The sequence below is a fragment of the Tenrec ecaudatus genome, chromosome 11, assembly GCF_050624435.1.
Source record: "Tenrec ecaudatus isolate mTenEca1 chromosome 11, mTenEca1.hap1, whole genome shotgun sequence".
In the NCBI taxonomy this organism is placed as follows: Eukaryota; Metazoa; Chordata; class Mammalia; order Afrosoricida; family Tenrecidae; genus Tenrec; species Tenrec ecaudatus.
Genome location: NC_134540.1, coordinates 53,763,877 through 53,781,974, shown reverse-complemented (window position 1 = coordinate 53,781,974; position 18,098 = coordinate 53,763,877). Strand labels below are relative to the sequence as shown.

Genomic DNA, 18,098 nt, shown 5'->3' with positions numbered 1-18,098 from the left:
TTTCATTCAAGACCTATGTACCTGAGTGGGTTTCCTGTTTTTCTCCCTCTTTTATAAGTAGATGATAGACAGGGATGGAATCCATTCACAACCATTGGCCTACACTTCTTTTCTAGAAGGAGTATTAGAAATTAGAAAACAAAGAGAAAATGAAAATGTTCCTTGCTGAATCCAAAATTTAGACTAAACTCTATATCGCTTTCTTAACCTCTTCCTTTATTGTTATTCAAAGAAATAATCTCTTGGGGAAAGTGGTCTAAACTTTGATTTCTTATTAATCAAGTCCATATGATCATGAGGACCGTGTAGTATGGCAGAGACCAGATCAAATCGAGGGATGCACATGGTATACAACTGGGGAGGAGGTGGGGAAAGGAAAAAAAAGGATGAATACAAGGAAGAAAAGGGGAGCGGGGACATGAGCGCTAACCCACCCAAGGGGAGGGTATTGTTTATATCTCCACCTGGAAAGATGGATCAGACTTCAACCCAGGGCCTCAACATGTGAATGCAACATTCCAGCATGGAGTAGGGAACCAGTGGAGAGGTCTGGGGGGCTGACCCCAGTACCAAATATTAAATGGATTCCTTCCCCCACCCGCCCCCCTGGAAGATGTTTTTTCAAAGGACGGCATTGGATCTGCAGCTTTGAGAGAGGGATATATTTGATCAGAGTGCACAGAAGTAGATGAAGGGGAAGTTGAAGAGACTGGAGCACATCCTGCCCCACCAGGCCTTGAGGACGATGATCCCAATTAAAGCAGCCAGTCCATAGAGAGGACCACATGGCCAGCCCCACTATGAGATATGACGTCCCTCACTGACCCATGGCGCTACAGGATACAGAACCTGAGACACAGTGTTGGAATTGCGCCCTACCTGATCCCACCACACGGAGGCAAAGCACTGGGGTAGTGCAGCAGAAAAGCAAGGGAATGGAGAGGCAAGGTCCCCAGGGAATGCTGAAAGTGGACTTTGGGGGCAGGGCGTGGTGCCCCAACAGATTGGACTGGAAAACACTCCTAAAGGCCAATAAATTATTCTTGAACTAACTACAAGCTTTTCTTTCTTGATGTGTTTTGTTTTGTTCTTTGTCAGTTGTTTGTTGCTATTTTGTTGTATACTGTTGCTTTGTTTTGCTCTGTCTTGTTTTTGTGCATGTTATTATCTCCGCAGGTGTGTCTAAATAAGATAGGGTGGATGAACTATCTAGAGGTAAACAAAGGGACTGGCAATTCTGGGGGGACATGGGATAGGGGGAGGTGGGAGGTAAGGAAGTGGTGTTAACAAACCCAGGGACAAGGGAACAACAAGTGATCCAAATTGGTGGTGAGGTGGGTGTGGCAGGCCTGGTAGGGGATGATCAAGGGTAAGGTAACGAAGAGGTATTGCTGAAACCCAGGTGGGGACAGAGCATGATAGTAGGACAGGAGGAAAGTCAAGGGAAATAGAGGAAAGAGCTAGGAGGCAAAGGGCATTTATAGAGGTCTAGACAAAGACATGTACACATGCAAATATATATGAGGATGGGGAAATAGATCTATGTGTCTAGATTTACAGGTTTAGTATTAAGGTGGTGGAAGGACCTTGGGCCTCTACTCAAGCATTCTCTCAATGCATGAATACTTTCTACTATTAAATTGGTATTCTATGATGCTCACCCTCCCGACACAACCGCTGAAGACAAAGCAGGTGAACAAGCAAATGTGGTGAAGAAAGCTGATGGTGCCCGGCTATCAAAAGAGACAGTGTCTGGGGTCTTAAAGGTTTGAAGATCAACAAGCGGACATCTAGCTCAGAAGCAACAAAGCCCACATGGAAGAAGCACACCAGCCTGTGCGATCATGAGGTGTCGAAGGGACAGGTATAAGGCATCAACAGAAAAAAAAATCTTACCATAGTGAATGAGGGGGAAGTGTAGAGTGGAGACCCAAAGTCCATTTGTTGGCCACTAGAGATCCCCTTTCAGAGGGGTCTAGGGGAGGAGATGAGTCAGCCAGGGTGCGATGTAGCACCAATGAAGAATACAGCTTTCCTCTAGTTCCTAAATGCTTCCTTCCCCAAACTATCATGATCCGAATTCTACCTTGCAAGTCTGGATAGGGCAGAGGTTGTACACTGGTGCATATGGGAGCTGGAGGCACAGGGAATCCAGGGTGGATGATACCTTCAGGACCAGGGGTGTGAGGGGCGATACTGGGAGAGTAGAGGGTGAGTGGGTTGGAAAGGGGGAACCGATTACAAGGATCTACATGTAACCTCCTCCCTGGGGGACGGACAACAGAAAAGGGGGTGAAGGGAGACGTTGAACAGGGCAAGATATGACAAAATATTAATTTATAAATTATCCAGGTCTCATGAGGGAGGGGGTCCCAGGGAGGGGGGGGGAAGGACCTGATGCAAAGGGCTTAAGTGGAGAGCAAATGATTTGAAAATGATGAGGGCAAAGAATGTACAGATGTGCTTTACACAATTGATGTGTGTATGGATTGTGATAAGAGTTATATGAGTCCCTAATAAAATGTTTTTTTAAAGAGTCCATATGATCACAGATAAAGAAAGTGTTGCAATAGAATAAATTGGGGAAAAAACAAAAACCTAAAACCTCTTACTGCAGGATTTTCTGAGTCTCTTGGGTCACCAGGCTCACGGGGCCTTCTCGGTGACAGTGTGTTCTTTCACCTGGAAAAGGCTTCGAAGATGCTTCATCCCAGTGCTTTGAACCAGGAGACCGAGGGTGACATTTTTCAGTGCCTAGCTTTCAATTCTGACCCTGATGCCTTCTGGTGTGAAATAGAACCTGTCCATAAGGCTTTCGATGCCGTGATCTTTCAGAAGCAGGTCACGAAATCTTTCTCCCAAGAAGCTTCTTACTGTATTCAAACTGACATCTTTTCCATAACTAGATGCTTACCCATTTACACCACCCAAGCGAACCCACTTAAATCTTACAAACACCTCCATTTGTCCCTAGCACAATTTTCACATGCCTCATTGCTCTATATCCATAAGTTCAAAGACCAAAGCCCCCCCGCAAGGGGTCCCAGGTTCTGAAATCAGAAAGGTTTACATTGCACTCTCTGCTGTGCCCCTGAGGAAACCCCAGTGGAAGAAGCTCTGAGGTGCAGGGGGTCAGTGATCAGCTTCTAACCGGAAAGTTAGGCACTAAATCTAACATGTGTGCTGCAGGAGAAAGATGTGGGCGTTTTTCTCTGAAAATGTCAGCCTTGGAGACTCCGGGGTCTTCCTCCCTTGTCTTATAGAATCAGGACATGTTGAAATCAACTCACAGCAATGGGTTTTGTTTGCTAACCTGGGTGGACTAGGCAATCTCGACCTCTTTGGATTTATATGAAGGCTTATCAGGTATTTATATCACTTTTTTACAATAGCCAGAAACACACACAACTTTCAATAAATAGTTATTATTATTATTATTGACATTCTTTTGATTAAAAACGGTGCTATTTTTGTTTTTGCCTTTGGGTATGTGTTTTTATAGTGGGAAAGAAAGCAGAACTCTCTGGCCAATCTCTCAGACAAAATGTCAAGCCACAGGCAAATGTATGCGGTATTCAAGAAACATGGAAGAAAGGTCTACATCTGGGCTACTGGAGTGGAGGGCAAGAGAGAAGTCTCTGGGTCCCTGGGGTCGAGAACTGAGTCCTGCTGTGTATCTGCCTCCTACAGAGTTAGCAGGACCACAAGGTCATGGACGGTTATGCGCATTTCCAGAGCTCCGCCAGTTCTTAGCCCATTGCCATTGGTTAATAATTATCCACTGGAATATGATTGAAATGCGTTATTGCAGATGGTGGTAGATAAACTAAGACAGAGAACAGTACCACAGTCCTGTCACAGTCCATTTAGATGTTGAATTAGATGTTTTGCACTGAATATCCCTGTCTTTTCTCCCTAACTCACAGTCTTAGGGATAGTAGAGCATTGAGGTAAAAACTGCCACCCAGAAACAGGTGTTCCCATATTCTTAAACCACACTTACTTGGGACAAGATGAGTTCCCAAAAAAGATTGCTATTTTAATGATGCTCATCACAGTCATAACTGGCTCAGTGCTTTCAAATCTCCTCCCTCAACTGCAGCAAATTTAGAAATCCTGCATTCTTTTTACAACATTCTAAAAGATTCAACAGTTTTCTCCATATAATCAGAGGCACTAATTATCAAGCCTATTTCAGATAAAGTAGTAGTTAATGCCATTTTATCAAGATGGGAAATGAATCTGACTTTATTTCTATTGCCACTGCCCAGAGGCAGGTGGCTTAAGGCAAATATATTTAGTTTAATGAGACTCCAGGGAATAAACAGTCTAAGTTTGATCACCCTCATTATGCATCAGCAAATACAGTGACCTGCCTGCTGCAAGAATTCAATTTATATTTACAAAATTCATTACCGTAGTTAGTCCACTGAGACGAGCCTTTGATATTGGACCCCACCCCTAGTGCACTCATGTCCCCAATACTTAGCTCTCAAGCTTAGACCACTTAAAAAGAGTTTCCAGTTGTCCAAATGCTGTATCCCTTTCCTTGCGTTAGTCTGCTCACCAAGATTTCATCTTCCAATTTTCTTGTATGGAAAAGAATCAACAGTCATCCCATTTCCAAGTGTTTTGTGTTGTGTTCGCTTGCATGTCCTCATCAGTAGATTGTCAAGGATTTGTTATCTTGCTGAGTTGTGTCCTAAATCCAGGGCTTCAGTTTTCACGAGAAGTACAGGTCAGCTGAACACAGAGAAAAATGCCCACGCATCAATCACTTCAGGGCACAGTAGTGAGCATGGAATATTTTGAGGGGTGGTCGTCTGCAGCTCATTGAACTTTTATCAGTAGACCTGTCAATTAAGAAGAAAAGTGTGACATGAATTAAGTCTTCCATATTGTTTTACATAGGTAAATGGTATAAGATCAAGAAGAGCCCTTGGGGTCTTGATTATGTGTTGGGCTACAATCCACATGGTCAGCAGTTTGAAATCCCCAGCAGCTCTGCAGTAGAAAGACTGGTCTTTCTCCACCTGTAAACTTTCTACTCCTTGAAAACCCACAGGGGATTGGTGGGATTCAGCATTGGCTCAATGGAAATGAATGATACAGATCAAAGAGAAAGAAACAAAGGGAAAATAAATTCAAGAATTCTGGTTTCATTCTCAGACACAGATTGAATTCACTTTTCAACTCCCTTGAAGTTACGTACAATCACGTTAACTTAGTTTGGCCCATAGAATGATGAGTGCCTTTCTCTGCGTGTTTGTGGGGGGGAAGTTTAAAGGCAAATGGAAGAATACCAGGCCCTGTTCCCTCTTACAAAGTAACGGGAGCGCCGCAAATGAAGGCTGATCCACCTGTCAGGTGCACTAGGGGAATGGAGACAGCGCAAATAGAGCCGCAGGCGGGCCCACGATGAGAGTAAGACGAAAACTTTTCTATCCTAAAGCCCTGAATTGGTCTGTCACTGCAGTATAGCCAGTCTTTTCTTGCTGATCTAAATGCGGGACAATAGTGGGGGACAGCTGCAAGCAACAGTTGTCTCATCTGTGACCTTGCATTGTGTTCGGAGCAAGGGAAGTGAGAAAACTGATGTGGGGAGCTGAAAAGGAAGAGAGTGGCTCCTGTCATGCAGGGCAGAACATTGATAAATTGGCTCAGCCAGTTTTTGGAAGGCAGAACATGTTCCTAAGAAAAGTTGTGGGGAAATGTTTGCCGTGTAGATGTGCTGCTTGATATAAGGTCACATTGGAAGTATGAAAAAGGTAGACTCAGTAGCTCTTACTTCTGAGCCACCCGGAAGTGGGCTCAAGTGTCTAACCTTGTGGTTAGCAGCCAAGTGTGCAGCCTTGCACACTGAGGACTCCAAAAGAAACTCAGCTGCTCCCAGCTCACAAAAGAGTAGTTAGAGGATTGAGTAGGAATGGAAAACAGGACCACATGTTTATAAAATGAGAGTGTATGTCTAGAGAACACCACCACCTCTGCTGTGGGCCCATGTGGGGTCGCTGGATCACTGAGATCCACCATTCGACGTGGCCAGCAGACAGCTCTGTGTTGCTGAGACAGTCTAGCTGAGCAAAATGATGCCAACAGAAACACATGTCAAGCTTGAAGTATAAACTAACAGCATGCACATGAATATTGAAAGTTAATAGAAGCAAATTCTTCAATAAATACTATTAGTATTATAGCTAATTATTTGAATAAAAACAAAATTAAGTGAAAACCTAAGCTTTGACTTACACAAAAATATTTCTGAAACCCTGATATCAACCAAACCACTTTTATTTCTGTTAAACATTAAGACACAGAGAATGCTAAGAATAGATGATGGCAGCGTTCTACTGTGAGATAAGTAGTGTTTTCCCTGCAAAACCCATTGCCATTAAATCAATGCCAACTCATACTGACCTAATGGGAATTTAAACCGTTAGGAGATCAGGCAGCCTCCTCTTTCTACCAAGGAAACAGTAGACTAGGGTAACATTATTAGCTCTTGTGATCCCTGGGCCAAGGCACTTTCTTCCATAGGTCCTGGTGTAGAAGAGCAAACACTTCCAGTGTTTCATCAGCTTGTGGACACTTTTCCGTTGCTATTTCAATTTATGGAGACCCGTTTTTGGCTAATGTGTCCAGTGTAGCTTGCCAAAACTTCCTGAAAATTAATTTTTATTCATATAATGCATAATCTATTACACCTACTTCCCAAGGAGACTAATTCTTTGCTTGGGAACTAGTAATAATAATGGCAATGACATTAGTGCGAGAAGGATAACACTATTAATGGATGGATGAAGACTCAGGATCTAGAGCCTCTGGCTCCTGCTTCCACTAGGCCATTGTCCCTAGTGATGTTCAAGGCTCAAAAAGAAAGTCTTGAATGTGTTTTATTTGTACAGAAGTCTTATCAGATTCCAGAAATGAGGCTGACTCTTCCCTTTGATCATATTTTCTATATTATCATTTGGGCACAGTGATTTGTGGGAAGTCGCTACGGCTCCAGGGCTCAGTTGCCTTCCTTTTATTTACTGGAAGATTTCATTGTGAACTGCTCTTCTTGACACCAAATAGACACTCTTCTCAGCTGTGACTGGATGCAAATAAATCAAAAGCAACAGCTCCTCTAAATCCACCATCATTCAAACAGTGTCTAAGCTTCTCAGTCACTAGTCCTCTACATGTCATGTTTTCAAATATATCATTCCTATCAGTGGACATTGCTCTCCCAATGCCTAATGACATAGAAGGCGATTCTTCAAAGCTTCTTGAATCTCAAGATTAAATGCATCTGTTTTCAGGGTCAGAGTCAAAAGTGGTTTTGATATATTTTTAATGAATCAAAATGTCTTGATTTTATGTTTATAATAGGAAACACAGAGGTGGGGAAAATATCTTGCCAGAGGTCTTCCCTACCCAATCTACCCTGAACCAGTAATCATTTTTCATTAACCTGTTGGAACACAAATTTCTCCAGAAGACATATTTGGGTTGTGGCTTCTCCCTCAATGCATTGTCAAATATTCCTACTGGATGCTGATGCTCCCAATAAATTAATAACCTGACAACTGGAAGCAAACCGTTGAGATCAACTGTGGCTAATTCTTATGTAGTAAGAACACTGCTTATTGAACTCAGATTTCAATGGTAAAGTCTGCGGACAATAAGCTTATTGATCCCAGTTGTGCTATTTACTACCAGTAAAAAGAACTCTTCTGAAATTTGTCTTTGGCATATTAAAAATGCAGAAAATTAGTGGGATGGAGGCACTCTCCCTTGCTTATAGAAAAGCTATGGATAATTATGGAAACATTGGCATATACCTCTGTAATTTTTCAACTTTTCTCAAATAATAAAGTATTAAGAGTTCTTTGAAATGCTCAGGAGGTAAAGCAACATAGAAATGGAAATTGTGATTATCAGAGGCATTCTCATTTCCAGCCAGTTTTCTCAGGACCATTGTTCTACTTTCATGCGACCAATATCTACAGATGTAGGCAGTGCTGTCTGCTCAGGCTCTGAGTTTAGATTAACAGTGAGATAATTTCCATTGCTTGGATTCTTCACTAAAGTAAAAATGCTAATGGAATTTCCTGAATGAGATTAGAAAAGCTTTATCTGGCTATATAGTAATAAAAATGAGTTACTATTTCATGTAGCACATTGTTATAAATAAGGAACTGAGTTAAATTAAAAGTATTTAAAAGGAAAGAATAAAAAATAGAAAAATAAAGATATATGGAACAAATTTGATTATAAGTTCCAAGTAATTTACTATTTCAAGGATTAAAATTTACATATCTAACTTTAATGAAAAACGAAACATGATTGGGTCAAAGTGTATTATAAATTAATTCTATCATGCCATACTAAATGCTTCAGATTTTTTTGTTAAATCACGCTAATTATTTGCAGTTGTTTCCAAAAAAAATTGGAGGGGACGGGTATAATGCCAAGTGATAAAATAACTTGTAAGAAGTTTTTTAAAGGGAGCAAAAATGGAATTAATTGTGCTCATATGAATGTGTAACCAAGAGACAGTTGCTTGAACAGAACAAGGGGACATTTCATGGTTCAAAATAACAAGAGGTGTGCACTAGGGGTGTATCCTTTTACCATGAATATCCTGCTTGTATCCTAAGCAATAAATCCAAGAAGCTAGACTATAATGGAGAAGAACGCGGCATCAAGGTAAGAGGAAGGTTCATGAACAACCCGTGATAGGTAGCTGATGAAATCTTACATGCTGAAAAAGAAGAGGGCTTGAAGCCCTTATTAATAAGGTCAAAGTCGACACTCCAATATGGATTACAATTCAACACACAGGAAAAAAAGGTCTCAATTGGGCCAATAGATAACATCATGGTAGATTAAAAAAATGGAAGTTGCTAAGAATTTCATTTCACTAGTATCCACTCTCAATCCCCATGGAAATAGCAGCCAATAAATTAAACCACATATGCGGCAACAAATTTGCTGTGTGATATTTCTTTAAAGTTATTGAATAAACACTTTTAAAATCCTTCACTTGAGGACTGCTGCTGTTAGGCGCTATAAGTTGGTTCCAACTCCTAGCCACTCTGTGCCCAGTTCTCCTGCGCATCCATTCTCGCCATCCCTGTTAGGTCTGCGGTCACTGTTGCAGACACTCTGGTCATCTCTTTTATTGGGGGTCTGACCCTTCATTATCGCCCTTTTATTTCGCCAAGCAGGATGTCCTTTTCCAGACCCTGGCCTTCCTGTGGACATGTCCTAGATGTTTGCCATCCTCCCTCATAACTACATCATTTCGGTTGTACTTCTTCCAAGACAGGCTTTTGTATTCTTTTGAAAATCCAAGGTATTTCTTAAAAAGAGGTTAATTGGCACGTAATCCACTAGTCACAGAATTCAGTAGTTAAATCATATCAAGAAGGATTGTATAGTCATTACAACAATCGATTTTAGAGTATTTTTGTCTTTCTTATATGCATTGGTATTAGCTCCCCATTTCCCCCAACCTGTCCTGACATACCTCTAAGTCTCTATAGATTTACTTATACTGGATTTCATGTACAGAAAACCATTAAAAATAACAATAACAAAGTAGAGCAGAGAAAAATTTCAACCAAAATGAAAGCAGAAAATATTAAAAACTAATTTCAATAGCCTTCACCAACACCGTGATTCAAATGTATTGATTCTTCAGTCTTGCTTATTCATTGTACAACTTTCATCTTCATGTGAAGTGCTTGAAATACTATAGCTCGAGCCAAGCATCCCTTAGCCTCCTTGTTCTTGGACACTTAATGAGAGTTCTGTGCAGCAGATTGGATGAATGCACCCATCCTTTGACTTCTTGATTGCTGCTGTCATGAATATTGATATGGATAAAAATGAAATAAAATCCTGACAATTTTTATTTTTCTCCCTTTAGCATGATGTTGTTTATTCGTACAGTTTTACAGATTTTAAAAATGTAATTGTTCTTCCTATTGAACATTACAGTCTTTGATCTTCAGCAGCCAGTGTTCTCCCTTTCAGCAAAAGTAACTAACTAACTAAAGGCAGTGTGATCTGCGCGTCAGAGGTTAATAAGCTTTACTCCAATCTTTACTTCATATAGCACGGCTCTTTGGCTTATTCAGGAGCCCTGGGGGCATCGTGCTCATGTGCTGGCTCACAAAAAGCAGGGTCAGCAGTTCAAAAACAACAACAGCTCGAGGTGAGAAAGACCAGGCTTTCTACCCCTGTCAGGAGCTATAGTCTGAGAAACTCGAGAGGCAGTTCTACGCTGCCCCATAGGCTTCTGATGAGTCAGTATCAACTCAGTGGCAGTGAAAACAAGTATTTGGATTCTTTTCTCAGCACACAGATTGAAAAGATATGGTAAGAGTAAACAACACAGACACACGTTTTTTCTTGATTTTAAACCATGCAATGGTTCCTTGTCTTTTTCTTTTGATTGCTTATTTGTCCATGTAAAGTCTTAAAATATAATGAAATGTTCTGGAATTCCCAATCTTTCAAATATTACCCACAGTTTGGTATCATGTTTTTGATTGAATGCCTTTGTATAGTAAATCAAACACAAGTAGACATCTTCATGGTGTTTTTTGCTAAGAGCCAAGATCCATCTGACATCAGTAATGATATTGCTCATGTCATGTTCTCTTGCAAATCCAGGTTCCTATCGATATACTGCTGCAACCATTGTTGAATAATCTTCAGGAAAATTTTAAATACATTTGATAGCAAGCTATTGTTTCTTGTTTGGGGGTCATATTTCTTTGGCATGGACACAGACATAGTTTCAGTTCAATCAAATGACCATGTAGCTGTCTCTCAATTTCTTGCTATAGATGAGTGAGTGCTTCCAGTGTCCCATCTTCTTATTGAAAACTCTCCATTAGTAGTGTGTCAATTCCCGGTGTCCTGTTTGCCAATGCCTTCTATGAAGCCTGTACCTGTTTCTTCAATAGCCTTGTTCCTTAGTCTCATGTTATCTCTTGAAATGTTTGAATTTTGAACAGTGTGTCAGTCTGGGTAGACTAGAGAAGCAAATTCATAGGCACGCATATGTGCATAAGAAAGAGGTTTAAATATGAGAGCAACTGAATACTGAGAAAACATCCCAGCCCAGCCCAGATCAGGTACAGAAGTCTGATATTTGCCCATATATCCTATACCAATCTATAAAGTCCTCTTCAGACTCACAAAACACATGCAATGATGCCAAATGCAGGAAGATCACAAGCCAGTGGGTGCAAAATCGTGTGGATCCAGTGGTGGTAGAAGCATCTCAGCGCTATCAAGGGTCTCCATGTGGCTCCTCCACATCCAGGGCATGAGGTCTATCAGTGTAGTGCCATGTGTCTTGTCAGTAGAGGGTCTCCAATGGAGTGAGCAGAGAGAGTGTGTGTCTCCCACCTCCAAGCAGGAATACAGGAATTCCCAGAATCCTCAGGGGAAGGCCATGACCACACAGAGACCTCATTGACTGTGACCTGATTGACAGCCTAGACCCCACCCCTTTACTCCTAATCCCCTCAAATTGAAAACAGATTGTATAACTACCACAAAGTTATTTTTGGTACAGTTATTTCTTCCATCTTCTTTTGGTGTTTTCTGAATCATTCAAACTTTTGATCATAGAAACCTTCGATATTGTAACTCTAGGCTTGACTTCTTTTCAGTTGAGACTGAAATATACCGAATGTATTCTTCATTTCTAACACCAGTTATTTGCACATTTTGCTATAATATTTACTATTTCTTCCTGAGCTTCCTATTGAGATTTTTCTCTTCAGCTCTTTTATGTCATTTCTTCCATTTGCTTTAGCTGCTCTGTGTTCAGGGGCAAATTTCTACCATGTGATTCTCAGCATCGATTCTATCACCAAGGATGCTCTTTCCAAGTACTGGCCCTTCTTCTTTGTTTCCAACTCTCAATTTCCAGTTGCCAACAATTATCAATGCATTTTAATCACATGAAAATATTGTGGAATTCTTCAAATTCTTCATCTCTAGCTTTAAAGGTTGGTATATAACTTGAATAATAGTTGTATTAACTGGATTTCCTCATAGGAATATACATAGTATGCTATCATTGGCAGCATTTTGCTTCAAGATTGATCTTAAGAATAGTCCTTTGAATATTGACTGTGACACTATTTCTCTTGAATTTGTCATTCCTAACGCAGAGTGAGTCACATGATAATCTGATGCAAAATGGCCAATATCAGTCCTTTTCAACTCACTAATGACTAGCATATTGATCTTTATGCATTCCATTTAATTTTTTGTGACTTCTAATATCCTAGATTCATATTGTGTACCTTTCACATTCTGTTCATAAATGAATGTTTGTGATGTTTCTTCCCAGTTTTGAGAACTATGGTGTGTATGATAATTAAGGTGTTGTGTTTCCCTATAGAATTCAGCCTAATACAATGCACCTGAACCAAAGCCATAGTTTTTATTGTATTTTTTAGTCTACATATGAAAGCTCTGAATGAAGAATGATGATAAGGAATAATGCCTCTAAAGTATAGTGTTAGGGAAGCATGTCATGACACAAATCGATTACCAGAAAAACAAATACCCCAGTTTTGGAAGAAGATCAGTCAAAATGCCCCTTAAAAATGAGCATAGCAACACTTCATCTCATGTGCTTCAGAAATGTTATCAGAAGGAGCCAATGTCTTGGGAAGAACATCAAGATTGGTAAAGCAGAGAATCAGCTAAACAGAGAAAGTGGATAAAGGCAATTGATTGACACGGGCTCAAATGTAGCACAATGTGAAGATGATGCAGAAGTGGAAAGTGCTTTTCTATTGCATATGAGCTTGCTAGTTGATGGTATCTAACAACAGCTACGTAAGAGAATTAAGTAGTAACATTCAATGTTTGGCCCATGCCTGACAGTCCACTAAACCTCTGTACTCCTAGTCTATTTGTACACTGTAAAAAATTTCTTAGGAGACATCTGTGTAGATGTCTGTAGATAGGCTAATTCTTTTCTGTAGGTGATACTAAATTATCCCCAGAAGAAAGTGAAGTGGAATGTTAAGTTGTAAAAGAAATGCCTGAAGAAATCAGAGCTGAGCTATGAAAAGACAAAATAACTGGCAGGCCACTAGGCATGTCTGTAACCATATCCACTCAGACAGACAATTAAAGTACAGCCTTCATGAAAACATGAAAACCTTGGGTTTTGTTATATTATCCTCGAATTTTACTTTGTTTTCCTTGTTCTGTATTCCCCCTTGCTTCTGTTTTTGTTATATTGCTATAAATTTCCTTGGCTACATATATATATAATAAAATTCTTGTGATATATACCTTATACAGAAACCAATGTATTTTACTAGGGGCCACACCTATTTTTTTAATTAAGTTTTTGAAGCCATTTTTCCTGTCTAAAATCTAAGGCCACAAACTCATTCATTCCAAGTAAGATAAGAAATTCAGGATGTGCTTAATTGTACTTTAATATTGTGTTACAGTGTGTATGCACTTTAGTTCTGCGCATCGGAATCTGTGGTATATGTTTGATCGAAACCATATTGATGATATTTGCATTTATATTTTAATTACAAAATGCATCTTTAGATTTATTTACTATACTAATAAGCAAGCAAGTGTATTTCATTTGTTATACCATAAATTTAAATATCCCTCCTTAAATCTTTTACAGAGTGTTATTTAAATTTTGTTTGTTTTTTTCTTCCCAAGGTTGCTACATGAGTTTTCTGCCTTCAGATATAAATATCTAATTTTTTTCTCAATTTGAAGTTTTCATCATGAATAAAATGCTGTAATTTGACTATTCATTTCTTTTTCAAATCGAAGCCACTATTTTACTATTAACAGGTCTGTTCGTTTGGTTTGGTTTTGGTTTTAGAATTGTGTTCTCTCTCTGCCCCTCTTTTTTTCTTTTTTAGGAAAAGAAACATTTATTTTAAAGGAAAAAAAATCCCAAAATTATTCACGAAAAGATTTCTGCATTTTTGTGATTACATTTATTGGAAAGGACGGATAAAAATTAAAATGTCATTCAGTTTATAGATGCAAACCAATTTATTTCAGGAAATGATGAATCCTTGGTTACTTCTGAGCATCAAAGTTTATGTAAGTTTTTCTTTGAATACAGCCTGCATTCAAGAGACTTCTCTTTTCCCCTCTGAATAGTTTCTTGATTTCAGCCAACTCTCAGCAGAGGGGCAACTAGTACAAACCTGTCACCGCACAGAAAGAGCATTGGAATATTCAGGTTCAGTGATTTATATATCTCTTCATACGCATATGTCTCTTCATCAATTTCTATAGTAGTCACAGTTTCTTCCACATCTCCAAATATCATATTTAAATGCTGATCATCAGCATGCAGTCTTCCTCGAAGTTCTCGGTCATTCCACATTTTCACATCAGTGCGTCCATCCAGGCTGAGCCTAATGAGACCCAGAGGCTCCTCCAAAATGTTGGCCATTTGTTGCTGGTCCACATCATCTGCCATGTTTCAAATTCTGAGCACTCTCCACTCTTTTGCCTCTGGGAAACTAAATTTAGGGTGTTTTCATTATATGAATTGAAATAGATTTTTATTGATCATTTTTGCTAAATTTTAGTTGGTTATTTTCAATTTGAAAATTAACATGTGTCATTTAGTCAATAAATCTTGAGCTCAAATTATGTGAATTGAACTGTGCTTGCTTCTGAGAATATAATGGTGTGGTGGTTACACAATTTTATGCCAACTTGATAAAAGAACGAAGGGGTGGAGTCTAGCCTGTTAATCCGATCACAACTTGATGATCCCTCCTTCTGGGCGTGGCCTTCTCATGAGGAATCTTGGAACATGAAGCCATGCTGATGGCAGCCAAAGCCTGGAGATGCTTCCACCGCCACCGAATCCAAAACCCCTTTCACCCACTGGCCTGTGAGCATCCTGCATTCAGCATCATTGCCTGTGTTGCGTGAGTCTGAAGAAGAATTTATAGACTAGTATCAGACATATGGGCTAATAGTAGACTTATGGACTTGACCTGGACTGAGCTGGGATGTGTTCTTAATATACAATTACTCTTTGATATAAAGCTCTTTCTTACTAATGAGTGCCTCAGGATTTGTTTCTCGAGTCGACCCAGACTAACACAAACCGTAACCCAAAAGACATGCTTTCCCTTCATATTATTTAGAGTCCAACTTTCTTAGGCTGGGTTTTCTAGAGAAGCAACACCACTCAAGCTTATATATGTAAATATATAGTGAGCTTTGTTTTAAGGAAAAGACTCACTGAATGGTAGGAAGTTACAAGTTCAAAGCTCATAGCTCAGATGATAGACTGAAGCTTTTCCTGACTCACGAAGCTAGAGACTTCCAACTGCAGATTTCTAGCTGCAGGGACAGATTAGTCCAAGGTCTGTGGTGAGATGACATTCTTCTGATGACTCCGAAGATAACAGGCGATAGCGCAGGTTTATGGTTCAGGTCCAAAGAACTTGAGATCAAATGATGAGCCAGAAAAAGACTTCAGATCCAGCAAAAAGAAGGAACATTACCAGAGGAGCTACATGGATTGGAAGCAGGCAACACCCCAGAGGAAATGCCCTTCCAATTGATTTGCTGCTCGGAGCAGATCTCATTATTATGAATGTATTATATAAGATCTCATCAAGAGGAAGACTACATTCTCACTGACAAATGACTGACAATTAAGGAACAGCCAAGTTGACACGCAAACTTAATTATCACACCATCAGTTAAATTATGTTTTATCTACAAGAATCATTGTTCTTCCTTTTTAAAACATTAATTTCACTTCTCTTTTACGATGACTGTATCAGAATGTATCCTTAATGATTTTTACCTTTATACTATGCATAATTGATACTCATTTTGTTTGCCGTTGTATTGAAGGCATTGCTTAGTGTCCTTTTTGTTTGCTTTCTAGAATTTAGTTATAGCGTACATAATTTTTCTGATGTCACACAATGGCAGATACAATGACTTCTTTAGTTAATATTTAAAATGCCTTCTGTTGCTTTGAGCTAGTCTGTTTATCCAGTAACAGCTGGGTGGAAGTCCTTAGTGAATCAATGATATTTTGACAAGCGCAGGTATATTTATTTTTTGTTCACTTCCCATAGGGATCCATATTTGCCCGTATTTACACTTACATTAGGTCAAATCAGAGATTTTCATAATATTTTAATACACCTGCCTCTGCACATAGTCCCCCTGAGACAAGAATTTATATTTTCTTCTATTTAAAAACTAACATTGACTCTTTTGAAATATTTGATCAGATATCCAGTCCACTAAAAATTATCTCATTTCCATAAACGTGTTATACTTGGGTAGTTTGGAACAAAAGCTAAACAACGTTGTGCATTGCATTAATTACTATGTATCTCAAGCTTCTGTTCATCTAGAGTGCCCCTTTTACATTTCTAACCTTGCTATTTATTTGCTGAGGAATCCAAATGCATGCATCATGTAAGCATTGCCATAGACTGCATTTTTTTTGTGCACAGCTCCATGACATCTTTTAACATATTCCTCTGATGTTTGTGTTTTTTATATAATGCTGGTTAGTCCTAGAAGTTGGATCAGGTTTTGGTACCATATTTTGACAAGAGATTTTTATTGATTTTAGTCAGAAGAATATCTTCTGTTGTCTTACTGATGAAAAGGGAGCCAGCCATCTTCCTTACCCCCTTTATCCACTTGGCCACTGAGGTATCTTTTTCCTTCACTTATCACTGTATTGTTCTTTCTCTTTATGAAGATGAGACTTCGTTTATGGTCCTACACAATTTCTCCACAGCACACCAACAATATTTCAAGAGGTAGCATATGACCAAAAGCCAATGTTATTTTAAAAAATAAATCTAAGATTCACTGAAGGCATTAGCAAAAATGAAGTCTCCGGGAATTGACAGAATACCGATTAAAGTCACTGTTCCCAGAAATATCCACTCCCATTTCCTGCTCAGGACATCAGGATGACTTTGCGATACACACAGGGAAGACGGAGCTGTGGTCCAGCTCACATCAAGAGCCTAGAGCTTTATGGAGGGAGCGATCATGTGACATTGATAACTAGCCCTTGACTGAAAGCTATATAAAATTGGGTTTCATTTGGCTTTTTATGTAAGTGAAGTTTAAAATGTTTGTGGAAAAATTCAGTCTTCCTTGAATGAGGGACCAACAGGGAAAATCATCCTCTGCGTTGCATGATGTTCTCTATACGCAGTAAGTTAAAGACTCTTTCACCCAGTATGCATATTTGTGGTTAGCAATTTACTGATTAATTTAACTAAAATAAAGACAGTTCAGTAAACTGTATCTTGTTTGTTGCTGTTGTTAGGCGCTTTCAAGTGGGTGTGGCGGCAGTAGCGCTCTGCACAGCTGAACGAGATCCTGCCGTTCTGTTGTGTTGGCTTCTGCGTCATAATTCCCATAGGAAAGTTGAAGAGTAGACCAAAATTATAAGACTAACAGTAAAAGCTGTAGTTCGAATCATTAAAGAAAGAAATAATGTAATAAACTGGTCTCCAAAATTCACCATTACTCTATGTTGAAATGAAAAATAATAACATTAATCCAAAGCGATGAGGTAGCGGGGGAACAGTATTAGGTACTTGGCTACCCCACAGACAAGGTTAATAGAAAAGTAATTGCTAGATGTAAGCCCTAGGGGCAATTGTCGACATGCAGTTGAAATCAACAAATAGTTATTAAACTTCCTGAACTCCGTTAGCCTTTGCTGCCCATGTTACTTGTTTTATACCACCTTATACAACACTGCCTTGTTAATTAACTTTGAATGTGCATCTGTTAACTCTTTTATCAAGTCGGGTACTAAATTGGATAAAAAAGAGTTGGCCCCAAAAGGCTTCTTTCCTATAAACTCTGCCTATCAGAAACTCCAGACGCCTGACTTCAAGCAGTCTGCTCTCCTGCCTTCCACGATTTACCTTAGCTGTCCAACCAACAAAGGAGACTGCGTGGTCTTCATCAGGAAGCCAAATATCAGGTATTTCAGGTGATGCTTCCAGTGGAAGCGTCTCTCTCACTTTCTTGTAACTGGACTTCCCCTCCACCTCGCA

General features: G+C 39.5%; 1 pseudogene; it reads right to left on the bottom strand.

The window, feature by feature from the left end:
• Positions 1-14,185: 14,185 nt before the first annotated feature.
• Positions 14,186-14,500, bottom strand: LOC142460716 (U6 snRNA-associated Sm-like protein LSm3 pseudogene; annotated as a pseudogene).
• Between the last annotated feature and the right edge of the window lie 3,598 nt (positions 14,501-18,098).